This window comes from Hemiscyllium ocellatum, chromosome 17, assembly GCF_020745735.1.
Source record: "Hemiscyllium ocellatum isolate sHemOce1 chromosome 17, sHemOce1.pat.X.cur, whole genome shotgun sequence".
NCBI lineage: Eukaryota > Metazoa > Chordata > Chondrichthyes > Orectolobiformes > Hemiscylliidae > Hemiscyllium > Hemiscyllium ocellatum.
The window spans coordinates 84195035-84220728 of NC_083417.1; the positions used below are offsets into that span (position 1 = coordinate 84195035).

At 46.0% G+C, this 25694-nt stretch overlaps 1 long non-coding RNA gene across 2 annotated transcripts; it reads left to right on the top strand.

The window, feature by feature from the left end:
- Nucleotides 1-256: 256 nt before the first annotated feature.
- On the top strand, nucleotides 257-25694 carry LOC132823836 (uncharacterized). 2 transcript variants are annotated; one of them, XR_009645598.1, is made up of 4 exons: nucleotides 257-307; nucleotides 930-1036; nucleotides 5474-5573; nucleotides 24976-25694. It is a non-coding gene; the product is annotated as an uncharacterized LOC132823836 (long non-coding RNA). The 2 variants fall into 2 exon arrangements; XR_009645599.1 differs by lacking the exon at nucleotides 257-307 and adding an exon at nucleotides 498-675.

Below are 25694 nucleotides of genomic sequence, written 5' to 3' on the forward strand. Positions count from 1 at the left end.
CACTGACCCAGAATCTGGGTTCCAGCATCTGCAGTCATTGTTGTTACCTCCCATCACATGACCCAACATCTCAGCACAAGCAGGACACACTGCGCATGCTCCAGCCAACAGTGATCCCGGGTGATTGATGTCAGCACCGGACCAATGAAAGGACGGTGGGCGGAGCTGGAGGACCTTGCTGGAGGTTAGTCCTCCAACCAATCACAGTGAATGAAGGGCGGAGCTAAAGTAAACCATGTGATCACCCTCGCGCCCGACGCAGAGTCGCTGTAATAATGCTCGGGAAGTTATAGAGCGAAAGGATACGGTAAGGAAAGAAATAAACAGGGAAACGGGAGAGAAGCTGTGTTGCCATGAGCGGAGAGGTTTTACAAATTGTGCATGTCGGAAAACACAAATTTGAACGTCCCAGTCCCGTGTTTGCAGTAAATGGGGAATTGCCTCAGCGGCTGCAGGCCTGAGTGAGCGCCGCCATCTTTATTCGGGACAACGATTCACTGGACACGTGCTGGGCCGCCATCTTTGTAGGGGGCAAGGTGCAGCCAGGCGCATGTGCAGCCTCTCTCTGGTACAGAGTCATTGTGATGACAGCAGCCAATCCTGCTCTGATTCACCTCTGGGCTCCCTCAGGACCACTTTGTCAATGTCCAGCTTCCTCAGTCTCCAACCATGGGGGTATGTTTGGTCTGTTTAATACTGTATTATTACTTTTATAGACCATTTGTAAATGAATTTTTCACGTGGCCCAGCCCCTGACCATGTGCTGCTCTATTATCAGATTACTTTTATCTTGAATATTTTTGAGTCAAGAATTCTTTTTTCCAATAGCAAGTGTATTTTCCTTCAGTTTCTGACGATCAAATTCTGATCCATTTTCATTCCCTGTCATGCATTTTGCACCCCCTTGAACTGTGTTTCTCTTTCCACAGATCCCAGTGATTAATGCCAAAGCCCTGTTGCCTGTGGAGAGGGTGATGCTTGACTTTCTTGTACAGCTGCAGTTTGTGTGGTGAAGGTGCTCCCACAATGTGGTTGGGTAAGAGACATTACAGATTATTCATTACAGCAACAGTGATGATTTGAAGATAATGTCCAAATCAAGAACAGTTTGTAATTTTATTATCATGCTTATAATTTCATATAAAATATCATTGAGAATTTTAGATATAAAGCCAGAGATGAAGATATTAGGTCAGGTGACCAAAAACATTGCCAAAAAGCAGGTTTTGAGGGATGTCTTAAAGGTGGAACGCAGACCTGTGATGTTTTGTCTGCAAATTCCAGACCATGTTGCTTTAGCAACTGCAGAATCAGCTACACAGTTGAAGTAATGAATTAACAAATCATTGGGAGTCTCGAAGTAAATGGATTGACGAGGTCTCAAAGGATGTGTGGTGCATGGAGCTAGGGATGAGAACAGCCAGGAATCAAGTCAAGAATGAGAATTTTAAATTGTTGTTGCTTATAGGAGCCTTTTGACGGATGAACATGTTTGGGGAGAAGTGAGCACGTGGGCGATAGAGCTTTCAATTTTTCTTGAGATTACAGGGAGGTTGAATTTGGGAGGCTGGCCAGGAGTGTTTTTGGACAATTTAAGTCTGGAGATAACACAAGATGGATGAGAGTTTCAGTATATGAGCTGAGATGAGGGTGGAATCAGCTAGAAATAGTGGTGTTGGAGTGGGACTGGGCTGTCACTCTTACCTCACCTCTGGGATTCAGCTGGTTGTCAGGTTGTGAATCAGGTGGAAACACAATCGGGAGCTGAGTGGCCCTGGTGGAGCCTAAAATGACTGTCACTCAGTTGGCTGTTGCTGAGCAGCTGCTGCTTGATAGCCCTGTTGATGAATACTTCCATCACTTTACTGCTGATCGAGGGAAATTGCCTGGGTCGGAGTTGACCTGTGTTTTTGTGTTGAACATCCCTGGGCAATGTTCCACATTGTCAGTCAATGCCAGTGCTGGATGGGTACGTGGCTTTGTGGGTGGCAAGTTCTGGAGCACAAGTTGTCAGTATAATTGCCAGAATGTTAGCAGGACCCATAGCCTTTACACTACTTAACCATTTCTTGGTATTATTCGAACTAAGTCAAACTGACTTAAAACTCACGTGTGTGATTTTGGAAACCACTGTTGAAGGCTGCGATGGATCATCCCACTTTGCAACTGGCTGAGAATTGCTGCAAATGCTGCATGGATGTGTGAGATCCCTCCGTTAGTAAGGGTGGGGATATCTGTTGTGCTTCCTGCAACAAGTTGATTAATTGTCCATTACCATTCACAAGTGGGTGTGGCAGAATTCTGATCTGATCCATTGGTTGTGGGATCGTTTAGCTCTGTTGCTTGATGCTGATGCTGTTTAAAATGCAGATGGTCCCGTTTGGTAGCTTCAACAGGTTGGCACTGCATTTTTAGGTATGCCTGGTGCTGCTCATGGCATGCCATCCTTTCCTGTCCATTGTGATGGGTGAGTGCGGGATGTACAAACCCATGAGATTACAGATTGTGCTGGAGTACAGTTCTGTTGCTGTTGTTATCCCACAGTGCCTCAGAGATATCCAGTTTGAGATCCTACATCTGTCCCATTTAGCATGGTGATAGTACCACTCAGCACAAGGGAGGTTTTTCTCAACTTTAAGGTGAGGCTTTGTCTCCAAAAAGACTGTGGGATGGTCGCTCTTGTCATGGACAGATACATTTGCAGCTGATAGATTCATACTGATAAGATCTAGTATGTTTTTCCATCTTGCTGGTTCCGTGACCGCCTGCTGCAAACCCAGTTGAGCAGCTATGTCCTTGAGGACCCGACCAGTCAGTCAGTAATCCTGCAGCTGAGCTACTCTTGGTAGAGGACATTGAAATCCTGTACCCAGAGTAGGCTTGTCACCATTTTATTGCCTCAGTGCTTCCTCCAAGTGTTATTCAACATGGAGTAGCACTGATCCGTCAGCCGTGGGAGCACAGTACGTGGTAATCAGCAGGAGCCATGAGACTTCCTGGTGTCCAAAGTTAATGCTGAGTACTCCCAGGGCAAAAGGTGTGTACATCACTGTGCCATCGCCTCTGCCTGGTCTGTCCTGCTGGTGGGACAGGACATATCCAGAGATTTCAGGAGAAAGTGAAGACTGCAGATGCTGGAGATCAGAGTGGAGAGTATGGTGCTGGAAAAGCACAGCAGGTCAGGCTGATGAAAGGCTTAGGCTCGAAACATCGATTCTCCTTCGCCTCAGATGCTGCCTCACCTTGTTATGCTTTTCCATCATCACACTCTCGATATCTAGGGATGGTGATGGTGGTGTCTAGCCATTATCTGTAAGGGATGACTCTGTGAGGATGACTATGTCAGGCTGTTCCTTGACTAGTCTGTGAGACAGCTCGCCACGTTTTGGCACAAAAAACCCGGATGTTAGTGAGCAGGATGTTGCAGAGCCGAGAGGGCTGATTCTGTGGTTGTATTTTCTGGTGCCTTGTTAGATGCCAAGTGGTCCATCCAGTTTCATTCCTTTGTTGAGACTTTGCAGTGATTAATGCAGTGAGTAGCTTGTTGGGCGACTGTCAGGTTGGCAGGATATTTTCTGCCATTGACAATAGTTCCTTGGAAATCAGGAGATTCCTAATTCGTTATTATTTCATGAATTCAGATTCCATCGACTGCCGAGCTGGGATTCGAACAGGGACTTCAGTTGTACATTTTAATATTCTGGATAAAAGTTAAATACATTAGGTTTGTTCACTCATTTTAAACATCACTAACCCTGGTTTTGTTTCTTTGTAAACACTGTCCATCATCCTGTCTCCTTCATCCTTCTCTCCAACAACAAGATCAACGAGCACACTGAGTTTCTCTGTCACTAAGACTGACACAATCCGACCAGCTGCCTCTGCTGCTTCCCTCCATCCCACTAGCCCACTGAGACAAACTGCCTCACATGGTGTTCCTGGTTTTTGTCCCAAACTTACATCTTTCTCCTCTTGTCAAGTCTTATCAGAGCTCATCTTGATCTTTTCCTAGTCTCGCTAAACCACAGACATTCCAACTCTGTTTCCTCCCCGTCACTCCCCCCTCGCCAATTCACAGATATTGTTCCTTGTTCTGTCTGTCTGTCTTTTCTGGTTATGTCCTTCTCATCCATTCTGCAAAAAAAAACTAACATTTAACCTCACCATCATTTGTAAATCCTGCTCCATCCCCAGTCTCCCTTTCCTTTATGAATTCCTTGTATTTGGTGTCCCTCCAGGATCTATCCTTGGTCCCTACTGTTTATCACCTACATACTGCCAGGAGGTGACATTGTCTAAAAGCACAGTGTGAGGTTTGACATGTACACTGACGATGCCCAGCTCTCCCTCCCCATCATCCCTCTCCATTGCTCCATTGTTACTCAGTTATCAAACGGCTTCTCACATTCCCACTACTTTATTAACTGCAATTTCCTCCGATGAAACATTGTTACGGTTAAATCCATTACCTTCAGTTGCTAATACAAATTCCTTTCCCTTACTGCTGAGCCCCTCCCTCTCACTGGGTGCAGTCTGAGGTAGAACTAGACTCTTCACAATATTGCTGTCATATCTGACTTCAAGGTGACCTTCTAATCAGACATCTACACAATCACAAACACCAGGAATTCCAATCTCTGAAACGTTGCTTGTCTCCACCTCACCCCAGCTCCATTGCTACTGAAACCCCTTACCCGTGTCTGTGTTACCTTAAACTTGGTGAATCCAAAACAGAACCCTTGATTTCGTGACTGGCCCAGAATCTGCTGGCTTTCAGTGTTTCCTGCACAATTACCCCAGATCCCTTTCTGGTGCAGCTTTCTACAGATTCCACCATGTAAATAGCACTCTGTTCTCTTATTGTCCCCTCCAAACTGACCGACTTGACATCTTCCCAAATTATACTCCATCTGACAACTTGTTGCCCCCTTCTCCTGTGTATCTCTCTCTCTTCACAATCCTCTTAGCACTTTACAGTTATGCCTTTTCTAGGAATTTCCCCCCCCCCCCCATTCTTCTAAACATTTACTGGGAACAGTGGGCAGTGTGAAGCATGCAGAGATGCTCTGTTTTTAGAGATACTCTATGGGAGGAACTTGCTGCCCATTGGTCAGAATGGAGACAACTTGCCCATCGAGCTGCATGAACCTTTCACCCCCCCCCCCCCCCCCCCCCCCCATGTCTTATTGATGAGGCACAGCGGCAGCACGGAAGGAAAAAAAAGAAGCAAATCCTGCTCTCCGCATCTCACTGACTCCTGGAATATTCTGTCCCATGTGTCAAAAATCTGCCCTGTTCAGTCGCATGAAATCCCAAGGTGGAAACTCACAGAAACCCACAGAGGTTTCCCCCTGAACTGACTGCTGACCTCCACAAGGGGTAATGTGTCCAGTCATCCTGGGCCAGGAGGAGGAGATGGTGTGAGTTTCTAACCTGAACTGACAGTGATGGAGTTTATAAACGTGTATTACAGGATACTACAGGTGGACATTCAGATGGTAATCTCAGTCATTGTAACACCAAACTCTGATTGAATTAGTCAATTCGTCAGGACCTGGATATTCGCATTGTGTGTGAGTATTGTATTCCATCTGAATCCCATTTGCTGCATAAAAGTTCTCTTTGAATCTTCCCAAACCTTTTATGTGTGTCCTGTAATCCTTGTATAATGAGCTGATGGGTGTAAGGTTTATTATTATAATGTATAATTTCTGTAAATCCCTCTGTCACAGCTCCCCTCAATTGCCTTTGCTACAAGGAGAACAACCTCAGTTTCCCCAAACCCCTGATTCCCCAGTGTCTGTTTGATTAGATTACTTAGTGTGGAAACAGGCCCTTCGGCCCAACAAGTCCACACCGACCCGCCAAAGCGCAACCCACCCATACCCCTACATTTACCCCTTACCTAACACTAGGGGCAATTTGGCATGGCCAATTCACCTGACCCGCACATCTTTGGACTGTGGGAGGAAACCAGAACTCCCGGAGGAAACCCACGCAGACACGGGGTGAACGTGCAAACTCCACACAGTCAGTCACCTGAGTCGGGAATTGAACCCAGGTCTCTGGCGCTGTGAGGCAGCAGTGCTAACCACTGTGCCAGCATGCCGCCCACGGCTCTCTATAAGACACACATCAGGATTGTGTTGGAACGTTCTCCACTTGCCTACATCAGTGCAGCCCCCAACAATATTAAAGAAAGTGAACATCCTCCAGGACAAAGCACTGTGCCTGAGTGGTGTCCCATCCACCCCTTCAGCATTCCCTCTCCCCACCCCAGAGACACAGTGGCATCACTGTGTAAAAGGGAAAGGCAGCATTGTCCCCCCAGACCATAGGGCTGCTCTCTCATTAGGGAGGAAACTGGAGCCCCTGGAAGAAACCCATGCAGACACTGGGAGAATGGGCAAGTCCCACAGAGACAGTTGTCCAAAGCTGGAAACGAACCTGGGGCCCTGGCAGCAGGGCTAATCACTGAGCCACCGTGCCACCCTCCAATTGTAATTTGATTCACAACTACCACTTCCTCTGATAGTTCATTCCACACACAAACCATTGTCTGAACAAATATTTTTTAAAAATCCCCGAATCTCTTTTTAAAGCTGTTCTGCTGTCACCTTAAAAGCTGTGTACCCAGTCTTGAATCGGGTTCCTTCCTGGAAAGGACACCTGCTGTTCACATTACTGATACCACCCCTCCATGATTTGAGTCTAATAAGGTCACTCCTCAGCCTCCTGCACGCCAGTGAAAGACGTCGCAGCCTATCCAGCCTCTGCTTATAATTCAGACTATCCATTCCCCTCAACATCCTGGTAAATCGCTTTTGAATCCGCTCCAAATACATAATGTCCTCCCGATATCAGCATGGCCAGAACTGGACACAGAATTCCAGAAAAGGCCTCCCCAACATCCAAAATAACATCCCAACTCTTGTACTCCAAGGTCTGAGCAATGGTGACAAGTGTGCTAAGCACCTTCTTAACCACCCTGTCTACATGTGACACAGACTTGAAAGACCCGAACCCCTCGGCCTCTTTGTTCCATATCACTCCTCGATGCCCTGTTTTTAATTAGTGTAAGTCTGCTCTCGTTTGTTTTATCAAGATGTAATATTTTGCATTTATTCCAATCCAAAAATACCAAAAAAATCCTGAGCATTAAAGACAGTGGGAGTATACTTAAGAGGGAACTCAGGAGGGCAAAAAGGGGACATGAGATAGCTTTGGCAAATAGAGTTATGAATAATCCCAAGGGTGTTTATAAATATATTAAGAACAAAAGGGTAACTCGAGAGAGAATAGGGCTCTTCAAAGATCAGCAAGGTAGCCTACGTGTGGAGCCGCAGGAGATGGGAGAGATACTAACAAAATATTTTGCATCAGTGTTTACTGTGGAGAAGGACATGGGCAATATAGAATGTGGGAAAATAGAAGTTGAATATGTCCATCTTACAGCGGAGGACGTGCTGGGTGTCTTGTAACCTGTAAAGCTTGGTTAATCCCCAGCACCTGATCAGGTGTACCCTAGAGCTCTGTGGGAAGTTGGGAATGTGACTGCTGGGCCTCTTGCTGAGATATTTTGTATCATCGATTATCACAGACGAAATGCCGAAAGACTAGAGGTTGGTTAACATGGTGCCACTATTTAAGAAAGGTGGTAAGGACAAGCCAGGGAACTAACGACCGGTGAGCCTGGGCAAGTTGTTGGGGGGAATCCTGAGGAACAAGATGCATGTGTATACTGAAAAGCAAGGATTGATTAGTGATAGTCAGCATGACTTTGTGCATGTCTCTCAAACTTGATTGAGTTAATTGAAGATGTATCAAAGAGGATTGATGAGGGCAGAGAGGTGGACATGATCTATGGAATTCAGTAAGGTACTGGACAAGCTTCCCCATGGAAGACTGCTCAGCAAAGTTAGATCTCATGGCATACAGGGAGAACGAACCGTTTGGATACAGAACTGGCTCAAATGTAGAAGGCAGGGTGGTGGTAGAGGGTTTTTTTTTAGATTAGATTAGATTTACAGTGTGGAAACAGGCCCTTCGGCCCAACAAGTCCACACCGACCCGCCGAAGCGGAACCCACCCATACCCCTACATTTACCCCTTACCTAACACTACGGGCAATTTAGCATGGCCAATTCACCTGACCCGCACATCTTTGTGACTGTGGGAGGAAACCGGAGCACCCGGAGGAAACCCACGCTGACACGGGGAGAACGTGCAAACTCCACACAGTCAGTCGCCTGAGTCGGGTTGTTTTTCAGATTGGAGGCATGTGACCAGTAGAGTGCCGTAAAGATCAGTGTTGGGTCCACTACTTTTTGTCGTTTATATATATGATTTAGATATGAGCATAGGAGGTATAGTTAGTAAGTTTGCAGATGACACCAAAATTAGAGGTATAGTGGACAGCGAAGAAGGTTACCTCAGACTACAACAGGATGTTGTTCAGATGGGTGAGAAGTGGCAGATGGAGTTTAATTCAGATAAATGTGACGTGCTGCATTTTAAAAAAGCAAATCTTAACAGGACTGATACACTTAGTGGCAAATTCCTAGATAGTGTTGATGAACAAAGATATCTTGCAGTGCAGGTTCATATTTCCTTGAAAGTAGAGTTGCAGGTAGATAGGATACCGAAGAAAATGTTTAGAATACATTCTTTTATTGATCAGAGCATTCAGTACAGAAGTTGGAAGGTGATTACAGGACATTGGTTAGGCCTCTTTTGGAATATTGTGTGCAATTCTGTTCTCCGTGAATCGGAAGGATGTTGTGAAACTTGAAGAGGTTCAACAAAGATTTACAAGGATACTGTCAGGGTTTGAGCTGCAGGAAGAGAGCAAAAAGGCTGGGGCTTTCTTTCCCTGGAGCATCAGAGACTGAGGGGTGACCTCCATAGAGGTTTATAAAATCATTAGTAGCATGGATAGGGTAACCAGACAAGGTCTTTTCCCTGAGTAGGAGAGTCCAGAAATAGAGAGCATAAGTTGAGGGTGAGAGGGGAAAGATATAAAAGGGAACTAAGGAGCAACTTTTTCATGCAGAGTGGTGCCTGAATGGAATAAGCTGCCAGAAGAAGTAGTGGAGGCTGACAATTACAGTATTTTAAAGGCATTTGGATACTTGACATGAATAGGAAAGATTTACAGGGATATGGCCCAGGTGCTGGCAAGAGGGATAAGATTAGGTTCGGATATCTGGTCGGCATGGACAAATTTGACCGAAGGTTCTGTTTAGTGCTGTTCATCTGTGACTCACAGCTCAGTGGGTTTCGGTCCCTTCAAAGATAAATCTTAATCTGTTTTATTTTAGTAAAGCTACAACATTCAGTAGGGCGACAGGTTATTTCTTTAAATACACATCTTATGATAATTTGATATAGTTTTTTAATATAAAATATTGGTACTAATTTATTCTAGAGTCATGTTTTGTAAAGCTGTAAGACTGTGTGCCTTTTTCTGGGTCTGTGGACTGTTAAGGTGCAGAGATGGCCATTCGTACAGTGATGTGCTCTTCCTGTTGGATGTGGGAGATTAAGGAAGGTTTCAATGATCTGATTGTCTGCAGGAAGTGAGGATGCAAATCCTGTAGGATTTCCTGGATCAGATGGAGCAATGGTTAAAGGTAATGAAGAATTTACAGGAGCATGGGGGTGTGATAGGTGGCAGTTTCAGAAAGGTAGGAAAACTGCCGATCCAGTCAGGTAGATGGGTTTCCTCTAGGAAATGGAGGAGCGGAAGGCAAGTAGTGCAGGAGTCTCCTGTGGTTATTTCCATCTCCAACAAGTATACTGTTTTGGAAAGCGTCGGGGGTCACATTTTCAGGGGAATATCGCACTGACAGCCAAGTTACTAGTGTAATGAATCTAGTATAATGTGAGGTATAACAGGTTCCACGCGATCGATGGTGATAGGGGGCTCTCTAGTCTGCAGCACAGACTGCAGTTTCTGTAGCTGATAGTGAGACCTCAGAGTGGGGTGGTGCCTCCCTACTGTCTGGGTGAAGGATGGCTCCGAGGGTGCAGAATATTCTGAAAGGGGAGAATGATCAGTGGGAGGTCGCTGTGCATTGGTACCAGTGACATAAGAGAAAAGGATGAAGTACTGATGAGAGAATATAGCAAATTAGCCTGGAGGAAAATAAGCAGGATCTTGTGGGTCGTAATATCTGGATTACTCCCGGTGCCACATGCTAGCGAGAGCAGGAATAGCAAGGTAGAGCAGATGAATGCGTGGCCAAGGATCTGATACAGGGGAGAAGGATTCCCATTTTTGGATCATTGGAATCTCTGCTGGGGGAGAGGTGACGTGCATAACAAGGATGGATTACACCTGAATTGGAAGGTGTCTAATATCCAAGCAGGGAGATTTGCTAGTGCTACTCGGGAGGCATTAAACCAGTGAGGGCGTGGGGGTAATCCTAAAGAGATAGTGAGAAAGGAGGTAACCCTGAGGCTGGTACAGTTGAGAAGTTAGACAGGCACGGGCAAGGCACAGAATGAGGTAGGACTGACAAGGTACAATAGACAATCGGTGCAGGAATAGGCCATTCTGCCCTTTGAGCCAGCACCACCATTCATTATGATCATGGCTGATTGTCCACAATCAGTATCCTGTTCCTGTCTTATCTCCATAAAACTTGATTCCATTATTTTTAACAGTTCTATCCATCTCTTTCTTGAAATTATCCAGAGACTTGGCCTCCACTGCCTTCTGGGGCAGTGCATTCCATGTGTCCACTACTCTCTGGGTGAAGACGTTTCTCCTCAACTCTCTTCTAAATGGCCTCTCCCTTATTTTTAACCTGTGTCCTCTGGTTCTGGACTCACCCATCCGTGGGAACATGCATCCTGCCTCCAGAGTGTTCAACACTTCAATAATCTTGTAGGTCTCAATCAGATCTCCTCTCATTCTTCTAAATTCAAGTATACACAAACTCAGTCGCTCCAATCTTTCAACATATGATCATTCCGCCAATTCCGGGAATTGTCCTCGTGAACCTACCCAACACTCCCTCAATAGTCACAATGCTCTTCCTCAAATGTGGAGACCAAAACTGCACACAATACTCCAGGTGCGGTCTTACCAGGGCCCTGTACAACTTCAGAAGGACCTCTTTGCTCCTATATTCAATTCCTCTTGTTATGAGGGCCAGCATGCAGTGAGCTTTCTTCACTACCTGCTGTACCTGCATGCTTGCTTTCATTGACTGATGTACATGAATACCGAGATCTCGTTGTACTTCCCCTTTACCAAACTTGACTCCTTTTAGATAGTAATCTGCCTTCCTGTTCTTGCCTCCAAAGTGGATAACCACACATTTATCCACATTCAACTGCATCTGCTATGCATCCGCCCACTCACCTAGCCTGTCCAAGTGAACCTGTATTCTCATAACATCCTCCTCACATTTCACCCTGCCACCCAGCTTTGTGTCATCAGCAAATTTGCTAATATTACGTTTAAGATGTTCATCTATATTATTAATGTATATTATCAACAGCTGTGGTCCCAGCACCGAACCTTGTGGTACCCCACTAGTCACTGCCTGCCATTCCGAAAGGAAGCGTTTATCACTCCTCTTTGCTTCCTGTCAGCCAGCCAATTTTCAATCCAAGTCAGTATATTCCCCTTTGTAAATCCATGCTGACTCTGACGAATCCTATTACTGCTATCCAAATGAGCCATAATTTCATCTTTTGTAATTGACTCAGCGTCTTTCTCACCACTGACATCAGGCTAACCGGTCTATAATTCCTTGTTTTCTCTCTCCCACCTTTCTGGAAAAGTGGGACAACATTAGCCACCCTCCAATCTGACTCTATATCTCCTGATTCTGTATCTCCCCCTTCGCAAGGGACTGAACGTCATTCCTCACCAACAGGGCCATCCCACCCCCTCTGCCCATCAGTCTGTCCTTTTGATAGCACTGCACTGCATTTATTTCAATGCAAGAGGTTTTACAGGGAAAGCAGATGAGCTTAAGATATGGTTTTGAACATGGGACTGGGATATAGTGGGTATGACAGAAACGTGGCTTAGGTTGGACAGGCCAGGTAGCTTAATGTTCCAGGGAATAGATATGAGGAAGGGTAGAAAGGGGGATAAGAGAGAAGGTGGAATGGTGTTTTTGAGTAGGGATAACATTATTGTTGTGCTTAGGGAGGATATTCATGGGGGTTCGCCCGTTGAAATTACTTGGGTGGAACTGGGAAATAAGAACAGGACGATCACCTTATTGAGGTTGTCTGTGTGGGTTTCATCCAGGTGTTCTGGTTTCCTCCCACAGTCCAAAGGTGTGCAGGTTGGGTGGAGAATCCAGGCTGGATTGCCGTATTGTTCAGGGATGGGCAGGTGGGTGGATTGGCCATGGGAAATGTTCAGGGATGTGCAGGCTAGGTGGATTGGTCATGGGAAATGCAGCGTTACAGGGGTAAGATAGGAGGCTCTGAGGGTCAGTGTGAATGTGATGGGCCGAATGGCCTGCTTCCACACTTGGGATTCTTTGACGACAATTCTACTGGTTTTAAAATAGTTGCAGAAAATAATAGATCAGATCTGTTTGCAAATCTACATTTTGCCTTAAAGACATTCAAGTTGATAACATCAACTGCTACACTCAGCAGGGAATTCCACAGATTCATAACCCTTTGGCTGAAGAAGTTCCTCCTCAACTCTGTCCTAAATCAGATACCCCCTTATTTTGACGCTGTGCTGTCTAGGCTGACCCGCCCCCCCAATGGAAATAACCTCCCTGCTTCTATCTTATCTATTCCCTTCTTAATTTTATTTTTTCCAATACAGCCTCCCATTCTTCTAAATTCCAACAAGTATAGTCCCAGTCTATTCAGTCTCTCCACATACACCAATCCTCTCAACTCCCGACTCAAACTAGTGATCCTCCTCTGCACCCCCTCCAGTGTCAGTACATCCTTGTTGAAGTAAGGAGATCAAACCTGTACACCGTACTCCAGGTGTGGCCTCACCAGCACCCTGTACAACTGCAGCATAACCATCCCTCTAGCAAGGAAGGACAATAAACCCTTCACCATCTCTTTTAGTCCCCTGGGATGCATTCCATCACGGCCAGGAGACCCATGTTCTTTTGGGCTGTTATCTTTTCCAACACTACTTCTTTACTGAGAATGACTGTTTCCATGTCCTCATCTGCCATTGCCTCCATAGGCCTGTGAAAATGAGACAACAAGAGAACATGGACAGTATGTTCCTGTTAAAGCCAAGTCTGGTAGGTGTAGAGAATGCTGTGTGTCTAGAGAAATTGAGGGACTGGTCAAAAAGATGAAGGAGGGATATGGCAGGTACAGACAGCTGGGTTTGAGTGAATCCCTCGGAGTATAGGGGCAGTAGGAGTACACTCGAGGGAAAACAGGAAGGCAAAAAGGATACGTGAGAGAGCTTTGGGGGGAAAGAGGTTTAAGGACAATCTAAAGAGATTCTACCAAACACTAAGGACAAAAGAGTAACCAGGCAGAGAATAGGGACCCTCAAAGATCAACAAGGCTGTCTGTGGAACCACAGAAGGTGGGAGAGATACTATCCGAGGATTTCATGTGAGCTTTTACTGAAAGAGGATATGGAAGCTAGAGAGTTTGGAGAAAAAAATAGTGATGATTTGACAACTGTCCATATTACAGAGGAGGTTGTACGGGATGTCTTATACATAAAGCTGAGTAAATCTGTGGGACCTGATCAGGTGTATCCCAAATCTTTGTGGGAAGTGATCGCCGGGCCCCTCGTTGAGAGATTTGTATCACCGATAGCCGGAGGTGAGGTGCTGCAAGACAGGAGCCATTATTTGAGAAAGGTGATGAGGAAAGGCCAGGGAACAATACACCGGTGAGCCTGAGGGTAGTGGCAGACAAGGTGTTGGAAGGAATTCTGAAGGACAGGTTTATATGTAATTGGAAAGGCAAGAAGTGATTAGGGATAGTCAGCATGGCTTTGTACATAAATCACTAACTTGGACTTCAGAAAGACATTCAAAAAGCTCCACATAACAGACTGGTTAGCAAGTTAGACACCATGGGATGCAGAGAGAGCCAGCTGTTTGGATACAAATTGGCGGGAAGGTTGGGGACGGAGAGTAGTGCTTTTCGGACTGGAGGCCTGTGATGAGCAATATGGTGTAAGGATCAGTGCTGGATCCACTGATTTTCATCATTTATATCAATGATTTGTGTGTGAATATATGAGGTATAGTTAGTAGGCTTACAGTAGACATCAAAATTGGAGGTGCACTGGACAGTAAAGAAGGTTACCTCAGAGTACAATGGGACTTCAATCAAATGGGCTGAGGATTGTCAGATCGAGTTTATTTCAGATAAATGTGAGATCCTCCATTTTGGAAAAGCAAATGAGGGCAGGAATTATACATTTAATGGGAAGGTCCTGGGGGGTGTTGCTGAACAAAGAGATCTTTCAGTGCAGGTTCATAGTTCCTTGAAAGTGGAATCATAGGCAGGGTAGTGAACAAGGTGTTTGGTGTACTAGCCTTTACTGGTCAGTACATTGAGTAGTGGAGTTGGGATGTCATTCTGCGGCTGCACAGCACATTGATTCAGCCACTTCTGGAATTCTGCTTTCAGTCCTGGTCTCCCCGCTATCGGAATGATATTATGAAATTTGAAAGGGTTCGGAAAAGATCTGCAAAGATGTTGCTAGGGTTGAGGGTTTGAGCTATATAGATAGAGGGTGAATAGGCTGGAGCTGTTTTCCCTGGAGCATCGGATACATTTGTGAGGAGCATGGATAGGATGAAATCCCAGAGTCTTATTCCCAGGATATGTGAGTCCAAAGCTTGGGGGCACAGGCTTCAGGTGTGAGGGAAAAGATTTAAAAGGGATCTAAGGGGCAATGTTTCCAGCTGAACATAGTACGTGTGTGGAAGGAGCTGCCAGAGGAAGTGTGGAGGCTGGTACAAGTACCCAGTTATGCCTTTGAGATGTTGTATGTGATTAGCAAAAGTTTAGAAGGATACAGGCCAAGAGCTGGCATATGGGATGATATTAATTTAGGATATCTGGTTAGCATGGACAAGTTGGATCGAAGGGTCTGTTTCTCTGCTGTACATCTTTATGGCACTACTAAAATTAAGATGGGTTTCTCTTTTATGGAGAGTTAGCAGAAGATCAACTAATTCTCCTTGGAGCTGAGAAGGTTAGGCAGGGATTTCGACCAGGAGCAGATTTGTTTCCAGGATATTTAATTTACAGAGAGACAGACGGAGAAATTATTAACGTCACAATTTTGAGTAACTACTTTCAGGTAAATGGCAAATAAAACAGGTTAAAAATGTGAAGATTATTGTACTCACTAAGTTCTGAGCATCTGGAACAGTTTGGACGCAGATTCAGTAGTTATTGAGAAAACAAATTTGGAATTTAACTTTTTTAAGGAAGGATTTGGAGGTCTACAGACAAATGGGAGGTGAGTTGGGATAGACTGGCACCATCTCCAGAGGGGCCAGTACAGCTGAATAGCCCCAAACCCCTGTGCTCTGCGTTACTGCCCCATTCACTGTGAATGATGAAGCTCATCCCAGGGCAGAGTCCAAGAGACATACAGCATGGAATTAGACCCTTTGGTTGAACTGGTCCATGCCGACCAGATATCCCAACATTTGGCACATATCCCTCTACACCCTTCCTATTCACATGCCCATCCAGATGCCGAATGGTGTAACTGTACCAGCCTCCACCACTTCCCCAAACAGAAGATTCCATACAGGCACCCATCTCAGTGTGAAAAAAGTTGCCTCTTGGGTCCCTTTTAAATCTTTCCCCTCTCACCTTAAACCTACACCCTCTCGTTCTAGACTCCCCCACCCCAGGGAAAAGCCCTTGTCTATTTTTCCCATCCATACTCCTCATGATTTTAGAAAGCTCTATGAGGTCACCCCTCATCATCCGATGCTCTTGGGAGGAGCCCACTCATGTCACAATGGGGCCCAGGTGATTGACAGCAGCTTCAGACCAATAGGAGAATTGGCGTGATCCTTCGGCCAATGGGAGTGAATTGGGGTGGGTCCAGCAGGCCAACACATGGCCATGAGCTGTGCAGGCGCAGTGTCACTGTGAGAGAGGTCCTCATGAGTGTGAAGGGAGTGGGAGAGACTGCAAAGTCTGGGGAAGAAATTGAGTTATTGTGGACTGGGAGGGTTTATAAACGCACAGTTTTAGGCTGCTAGACTTAAATTAGAAATTCCTGGTAAATTAGAACCAAAAGAACTGCGGATGCTGTAAATCTCACTCAACAGCCAAAAGATACTGGAAAAGCTCAGCAGGTCTGGCAGCATCTGTGAAGAGAAATCGGAGTTAACATTTTGGATCTGCTGACCCTTCCTCAGAACTGATGCTACTGAAAAAAAATGTTGGTATATATGCAGAAGATCGGGGTTAAGGAGTAAATGATAGGTGGTGATAGAGTCCAAAGAGATGGGAGCAGTTGGACAAAGGAGTGGATAATGATCTGGCTGGGGGAGGGTGAATAGCCGTTTATGGGGACTGTTAGTGGCTAACTATAGCTAATGTGTAATGGTAGGTTATGTACTAACAAGGCCTGGTGTGTGGGTTAAGAGGCTATGGCGCTAGGACATTGGAGAGTTCAGGACCTAAATTATTGATTTTGATACTGGGGCTAGAGGGGTGCAGGGTCCCCAAGTAGAAGATAAGGTGTTGTTCTTCCAACTTGCGTTAACATGTGGCGCTGGAAAAGCACAGCAGGTCAGGCAGCATCCCAGGAGAAGGATAATCGACGTTTTGGGCATATTCCATTCATCAGGAATGCCGGGATTGGGAGTGGGGTGGGAAGTAAGAGGGCTGAGAGATAAATAAGAGGGATGTGTGGTGTTGGTGGGAAGTGGGCTAGGAAGGCAATGGGTAGATGTAGTTAGAGGGTAATGGAGATAGGGTGGAGTGGATAATTGGAAAGGAAAGTGGACAGGTGGGACAGTTTAAGGGCGTGGTGTCGAGTTGGAGGGTTGGATCTGGGATAAGGCAGGGGAGGGGAGATGAGGAAACCTTGATTCTGTGGTTAAAGGGTCCCAATTTCTTCCTCCAGGCGTCGGGTAGCTGGGATTTGGTGGTGGAGGTGGCCCATGACTTGCATGTCCTTGGAGGAGTGGGTAGGGAAGTTGAAGTGGTCAGCCACAGGATGGTGGGGTTGGTTGGTTGGTGCATGTGTCCCAGAAATGCTCCCTGAAACATTCCGCAAGTTGGTGTCCCAGGAGACAACATCGAAAGCAAAGGCCATAATAGGTGAGGTGTTTGGATGTGCAGGAAAATCTCTGCTGGATGGGGAATGGTCCGTTGGGGGTGAGGGGGAGGTGTGGGCACAGGTTTTGCACCTCTTGTATTGACAAGTGAAGGTGCTGTGAGTGGAAGGTGGGTTGTTGGGGAGCATGGATCTGACTAGGATTCACAGGGAATGGTCTCTGTGGAATGCTGAAAGGAATGGAGAGGGAAATATATCTCCGGTGGGATCTGATTGTAGGTGGTGAAAATGGCGGAGGATGATGCGTTGTATCTGGGTGGAAATGAGGACTGGGGGGTTCTATCCTTGTTGCAGTTGGAGAGGTGTGGTTCAATGGCAGAGGTGCGGGAAGTGGTGGAGATACACTGGAGGGTATTGTTGACCACGTAGGAGGGGAAATTGCAGTCCTTGAAATATGGTGTGTTTTGGAATGTTCTGGAATGTTCTGCCAGCTTGCATCAAGCTTCACTGGAACACTGCAGTAAGCATGAGACAGAGATGTTGGCCAGGGAACAGGTTCGTGTGTTAAAGTAGCAGGCAGCTGGAAGATCGGGGTCTGTTTTGCAGCAGAACGTAGATCATCAACTGCCATTTCCAGCACCTCCACTCAGCTGCTGCCAGACACAGGTTCCTGTCCCCTCCATTCACAGCTATTCACCCTCCCAGCAGATTGTTATCTACTCCTTTCTTTCCAAATGTTATTTTTTCTTTTGGGCTCTGTCCCCACCTATTATTTACTCTTTACCCCCTATCTCCTGCAGTCCAAAGATGTGCAGTAAGGTGAATTGGCCAAGCTAAATTTCCCGTAGTGTTCAGGGATGTATAGGTTAGGTACATTAGTCAGGGTAAATGTAGAATAATAGGGTCGGGGAATGGGTTTGGTTGAGAAACTCTTCAGAGGGTGAGTGTGGACTTGTTGGGCCGAATGGCCTGTTTCCACACTGTAGGGATTCTAATTTTCCCAGCTGCAGTCAGTTCTGAGTGAGGGTCACTGGACCTAGAATGACCCTTAGTGTATGCAGAAGGAGGAAACGGGAAAGGGGAGTTGGATCAGTTTAGACTAGAAGGGTTTAATTACACTCTGTACAGGTAGTTAGGCCTGAATTAGAAACTCTTGGTCCCACGTTTACAGCAAATGGGAAAACGGCTGTGGGCCTCAGGCGGTGATGGGTTCTGGGTTATGGCCACCATCTTTATTGGGGACAAGGTACAGTGAGGCGCATGGGCATATCCTCTTCCTGGGTGGGGTCGGGGTGATTTGAAGAGGAGCATTTACACATCAAACACATACCAAGAGAAGTATTTGTCTTTACTGTTCAGCCTGCACTGACTGTGAGTTTTATTTTGTGAATTCATTTTATAGGATTTTATTTGAGAATAATTGAGACAGGGATCTCAAAATCAACTTTCTATCGTTAGCAGGGTCATCAGGATCGGAATACCATTGACATTTAACTGGGGAAGGAGAAAGGTGTGTCTGTTCTGTCTGTGGGAAAGTATCTCTTTTTTTCAAGCAAAAAGCAGAAAGATGTTCGAAGGGATCACCCTTTGGGTTTGTGCTCAATTCTGGGCCCTGAGAGGGAACACAGATTTGTCCAAATTACACCTCGTCTCTACATAGGAACTGTCAGATTTAGACCCAATCACCCACTTTCTGATGTTAACCTGTAAACTCCTCATTTTCAATTCCCTGCAAGCTTCCGATTAAAATTCCTTATGGACTCAAATTCCAGCACCATTTCGGGTGGAATGTTCCAGGTTTTGACAACTGTCTGTTCATTCAGAAACTGCTGAGGTCCGTATTGACTCTGGGGTTACAAAGGGCTGAATTGAAAGATGAGATGCAGTTCTTCAGCTCCCATTGAGATGCATTGGAACAGGACAGGAGGCTGAGGGCAGTGTAGGTGTGAGCAGGCAATGAAAATGACAGGGCTGCACCGTGAGGGCTGCTTGGTTCAATGAGAGTGTTTTGGAGTTGGGTGTAAATAGAGCGAGGGGAGACAGGGAGAAGGTGAACCACAGCTTCAGTTTTAGTCCAGGCCATTCAGCAATTCACATGTTCCCAAAGGGAACAGCCAACTTGTAAGCGATACCTGCTGAGTGTTTTCTTTTAAAACAGTTTTTAAAGTGTAAAATGTCAGCTTAAGTAAAGATCGGGGCTTTTGATGATAATGGAAATGTTGGAAGAGAAGGAAGGTTTTTGCTCATTTAAATTCTCCTAATGGGAGTAACTAGCTGAAACTAGAGACACATTGTTACAGGAGCCCTCAGACCCGTGGGGCGCTCCTCTTGTACAATGTGGGAAATAAGGGACACTTCCAGTGTCCCTGACGGCTGTGTGTGCAGGAAGGGTGTCCATCTGCAGCTACTGGGAAACTGCTTTTCAGACCTGGAGCTGAGAGTGGACTCACTGTGGAGCAATACTGAGAATGTTATGGACGGCACGTTTAGTGAGATAGTCACACTGCAGGTGAGGGTTACACAGGCAGAAAGGCAATGGGTGACCATCAGATCAAGCAAAAGGCTCAGGAAGGGAGTGCAGGACTCCCCATGATCATTCCGCTTCTCATACAGATATTGTGCACCGCTTGGGATTCTATAAGGGAGGGAACAGGTGGGGTTGCCTCTCAGGGGAAATCGGCAACAGCCAGGTTCATGACCCCACAGAGAGCTCTGCTGCACAGAACGGGAGGAAGGAGAATGGCAGAGCTATAGTGACAGGGGATCCAGTAGTCAGGGTCAGAGACAGGTGCGTCTGTGGCCACAGACATGAATCCAGGACAGTGGAATTGAACCCAGGTCCATTTATTGATAATGTGCACAGACTAATAAAGGTCAACGTCCCAAATGCAACCTTCAGCACTTGGTCACCCTAAAGCTCTATTTTCCAGGGTCTGTGCACTTACTCTGAGCCCTTCAGAGGGATTGAAGGAGATGGGGAGAAAACAGGAACAGAATTGTGTTGTAGATCTACAAACTAACCGTCACCCTCCCCTCTCGGTCTCCCCCCTCTGTCTCCCACCCCCATCGTACCTCCTCCCCACCGCAGGGAAAAGACCTTGTGTATTTACCTTATCCATGCCCCTACTCATTTTATAAACCTCTATAAGGTCACCCATCAGCCTCTGACGCTCCAGGGAAAACGGTGTATTCATCCTCTCCCTATAGCTCAAATCCTCCAACCCTGGCAACATGCTTGTAATACTTTTCTGACCCCTTTCATGTTTCACAATATTGTTTTGAGAGGAAGGAGACCCGAATTGCACGCAATATTCCAAGCATGACCTAACCAATGTCTGTATAGCCGCAACATGACCTCCCAACTCCTATACTCAGTGCTCTGACCAATAAAGGAAAGCATATTAAACACCTTCTTCACTATCCTATCTACCTACGATTCTGCTTTCAATGAGCTGTGAACCTGCACTCCAAGGTCTCTTTGTTCAGCAGCGCTCCCGAGGACCTTACCATTAAGTGTATACATCCTGCTAATATTTGCTTTTCCAAAATGTAGCACCTCACATTTATCTGAATTAAACTCCATTTGCCAATCCTCAACCATCTGACCAAGATCCCGTTGTAATCTGAGATAATCTTATTCACTGTCCACTACATCGCCAATTTTGATGTCATCTTACTAACAATACTTTCTATATTCACTTCCAAATCATTTATATAAATTATGAAAATTAGTGGATCCAGCACCGATCCTTTGTGACACCCCACTGGTCGCAGGTCTCCAATCTGAAAAGTAACCTTCTGGCACCACCCTCTGTCTTCTACCTCTGAGCCAGTTTTGTATCCAAACGGCTCGTTCTCTCTCTGTATTCCGTGAGATCTAACCTTGCTAACTAATCTCCCATGGGGAACCTTCTTGAACGCCTTACTGAAGACCATGTAGATGATTTCCACCGCTTTGCCCTGACTTAAGTTCATGAGACGTGATTTCTCTCACACACAGCTGTTAATAGTATACAGGACTTAACTCTGTATATTGGAGTCTGCGCCACTCAGTTATGGGTGTTCATATTCTGGATAAAGTTCACGTACACCAGCTTTGTGTTAGTGACTGTGTATCGAGTCTTATTAATATCACCAACACAGTGAGTTCCTTTTCAAAGGCAGTCCCTATATCCCTAACCCTGCTCCCATCTGCTCTGTCTCCTCCATCCCCACCGTAGACAGTAAGTGGGAGGAGCTCATGGAGTTTCCATGTGAGTGAGACGGAGAACATCTTCCCTTCTTTCCTCTAGTCCACCAAGAAATGGTGGTAGTGTCCTTACCTCTGGACCAGGAGGATCAGGTTCAAAGTTGAGTGACAGCATCTTTGAAGTGGCTGATTGGAAAACCTGCCCAAGCCACCAGGCCATACTGTCTCCCAGCTGTCCCTGCCTGAGCCTCTAAACAAAACCTTCCTGTAGTTTCTCTCCTGTTAGACTCTCCCATTGCTCAGTTTGTCCAGGATCCCCTCCTGCTGCTGCACTGCTCATGTCCCTCACTGACCTGTCCATCCCCCAGTGTCCTCCACATTCATTCATTGTTTACAATCCCATTGTCCCAGTCCTCCAGCCCCGCCCCCTCCACCCTATTGGGCAGTGGCTGCTGTCAATCACTCAGGCTCCTGTGTGATCTGGAGCATGCTTAGCAGGAGGGGAGACCGGTGCATGGGCGCAGTGCTGGGCAATTGTTGGTGTATGTGCAAGGTGGGTCAGTGCCAGGGAGAGTGGCTGTGGGTGTGTGGGATTGATCTTTCATTGGCAGCTCACTCCCTTCCTCCCTCTGGGAACAGGTCCCAGGGGAATGGCCCCTCCCCTGGTATCGGGACAAGTGGTCGGCGTATCAGTGGGGGAGTATTTTGCAGAAAGTTATCAGAACTCGGGTGAAGATTCAGGGATGTTACGGAGAGGAACATTCATTTTAGTTCATTTTTATTCAACCAGATATGATTTGGCCAGTGTGTGCAGGATGGTTCTCATCAGAGGATCGGAGTAGGGGAATAAATAAGAGGTTCCAGATTGGGGGGGAAAAAGTCAGTCCGTTCTGTCCCAGAAGGAAGCCCTGGGAGGTGTGGGGAGGATTCACCAACACCCAGGAGGCTCCGAGTCAGACTCATTGATTTGATTAGATTAGATTTCCTACAGTGTGGAAACAGGCCCTTCGGCCCAAACAGTCTACACCGACCCTCGGGTTACCCACCCAGACCCATTTCCCTCTGATTAATGCATCTAATATTATGGGCAATTTAGCCTGGCCGATTCACCTGACCTGCGCATCTTTGGATTGCTGGAATCGAACCTGTGACCCTAGTGCTGTGGGGCTGCCGTGCCATCGTGCCACCCCTTTGTTTGGTTTTTAGTCTGTAGGCAGGAGCTAGGAAGCTGAATTCAAAGAGAGGAGAGTGTTAGAACTAGGTGTGGAGGGAAGGAGTGAGGAGATTATTTTGGATTTCAGTTCACAGAAGAGAGAAATTGTGAGACTGAGATTTAAAGCTTTGGGGGAACAAAGAAACTGCAATTTAATACTATAATTGTCTTATGAATTTCCATCCTGTGTTAACGGTGGTGACTTGTTTTCTCTGTTGTAGAGAACTGAAAGGGCAGATTTGCAGATGAGAAATTTAAATTGAACTTCATTTTCAGTTTTGATAGTTACTTGATCCGTGCCGATCTGAATATCATTGGCCTTTTTCATGTGGAACGGAAGGTGTGTATTCTGTCCGTGGGTGAATATTTCAAATGTCAGTGTGTCTGGAAAAATTACTGAGGTACAGCCAAGTCCATGTTAGCGTGGTGACTGTGGAGAGAGGATCAATCTAAACATCAGGTCATAGGCAGAGAACAAAGGGAACTAACACCTTCAACATATTGTCTCACTATAAACCATTGTTAGCAGCTAACCTGAGAATGCAACTTTAAAAAGAAGGGTTTTGTGATTTACACATGAAAGAAGTCAAACTATCACTGTATTCTCACAGATGAAAGGCTTAACAGACAATTAATTTTTCAATGTATAATTTCAGTTACATCACACTGCAAATTTTTGCTCTAAACTCTGTGTTATGATCGAGCCCTCCACAATCACCTGATGAAGGAGCGTCGCTCCGAAAGCTAGTGTGCTTCCAATTAAACCTGTTGGACTACAGCCTGGTGTTGTGTGATTTTTAACTTTGTACACCCCAGTCCAACACCAGCATCTCCAAATCATGACTCCTTTGGGGAGGGTGGTAAGTTTTGGATTCAGCTTTCCAGTTATTACCATAAGAAGATGAGCACTGGGTACAGGAGAGGGAATGCAGCTCTTCGAACCAGCCCCACCATTTAATACGGTGATGATTGAGCTCACCTCGGTCTCAGCTGGGTTTTCCTGCCTGCTCTCTCTCACCCTTCATCTCATTGCAAATGCAACATCTGTATCTCTTCATTAAATCTGCTCATTGTCCTGGCATCCACTGCATTTTGAATAGGGAATTCCACAGAATCACAGCACATTGAGATAGGTACATTCTTCTTCATGGAATTAGAATAGAATCCCTACAGTGCAGAAACAGGGTATTCGTCCATGGAGTCCACACCAACCCTATAATGAGCATCCCATTCAGACTCACCCATTCCTTGTATTTCCCATGGTTAATGGCTTCACCTGCACAGGCATGGACACTGTGGGCAATTTAGCATATCCAATCCTCCTAACCTGCACATCTTTGGACTGTGGGATGAAACGGGAGCACCCAGAGGAAACCCGCTCAGACACGGGGAGAACGTGTAAACTCCACACAGTCACCTAAGGCTAAAATCAAATCCAGGTCCCTGACACTGTGAGTCAGCAGTGCTAACCATTGAGCCACCTCTGCTTAAAATCTGCTCCTCCTATTCACTTCCCACGCCCCAGTTGGCTGAATCTATATTCCTTACATCAGAAAATCAGGTTGTGGATGCAGGTGTCTCAGTAAAACCCAGTGACAGCCCATATGTCCCGTGTGTCTGAATGGGGATCCTATACACAACACCCTCCAGTCCACATTTTTCATACACTTTCCAGAGACAGGGCTCCAGTGGCTTCTTGGGGACTACAACACCCACAATCCCTGTGGCAGGGACCACACGTGTGTGGGGAAACCCCGCACTGTACATGTACAGAATGTGGGCGGGTTTTGGAGCATGTGCTTTAGGTAAGTATACTTTGCAGAAAGTATTTCACACTGTGATTGGCTGGGGAAGGGATGCATCTGCTTCTGGTATTGATCTGTTAGGGGGTCACCACACCCATGTGGGACCACTCTCCATCCCTAATTCATTGTAATGCTGGGAATCAACAAATGGGAAACAAAGAAGGATCTGACCCATTCTCCCAGACTGAAGGTTCCTCTTCTGTCCAGGATCTGCCACCTCCCTTTCTGTTTCCTTTTGTTTCATTCTGCTGTTACATTATTGACTTGCAGCAACTGAAGGGAAAGGAAGTGAACCCAGAAAGGGTGCAGAGTCTAACCAGGGACGGGAAGTGGTGGCATGGATCTGTTTATCAGTAACTCCATGAGAATGGGGAGGGTGTACGTTAGAGGGTAACAGAGTCAGAATGGTGGGAGAGAGTAAGTGGGCTGGAGGGTTACAGCTTCGGGGGAAGAAAGGGGAAAAAGATATTCCAGAGAAGCTAGAATTGTCTGCTCTGAATTTCTAATCTGTACATATTCCTTTATACAGGGTGCTAGATGGTGAAGATTTGCAGACTGAAATCTCGAAATCATGTGCAGATTGTGATTATGTTAACCAGCATTTGAAGAACCAAAGATAGAGAATCACACGGCCAAAATCCTGCAACACTCACACACAGCATTGTTGGTCTATCTGCACCAAATGGACTGTGAATGGTTCAAGACAGCAGCTCACTCCCATCTTCTCAAGGGTAACTAGAGATGGGGAATAAATGCTGGCTGAGCCAGTGATGCCCATATCCTGGAAATGGTTTCTATCTCTAGTTGCTGAACCCCAGTTGATGTTACTGCAGGATGATGAGGGATGCTGAGTGCATCCTCCAGGAGGCAGCACCATCACATCACCCCTGCCTACACCCACACAGTAACACAGCAACGTCACTGGAACAAAAGGCAGTGAAGCCAAAGGAGGGCTTAGATATAGTTCTTCGAGGTAGAGTCATGGAAGGGGATTAGAACACAGCAGGAACAGGAGACTGAGCTGGATGGTCAGCTGTTTCCCATTGAATGGTGGAGCAGGAGTGAAAGGCTGAATGGCCTCCCGCTACTATCTCCCAGGTATGTATATAGTCATGGAGCCTGGGTAGGAAGGAGTGGGCAGGGATTCTGCAGGAGATTGCACCTCCACATCAGTTTTCAGTGAGGGATGGTTTGATGGATTTTTAAAAATATGTCTTTAACAAGGTTTGTGAATTTGGTTTTAAAATA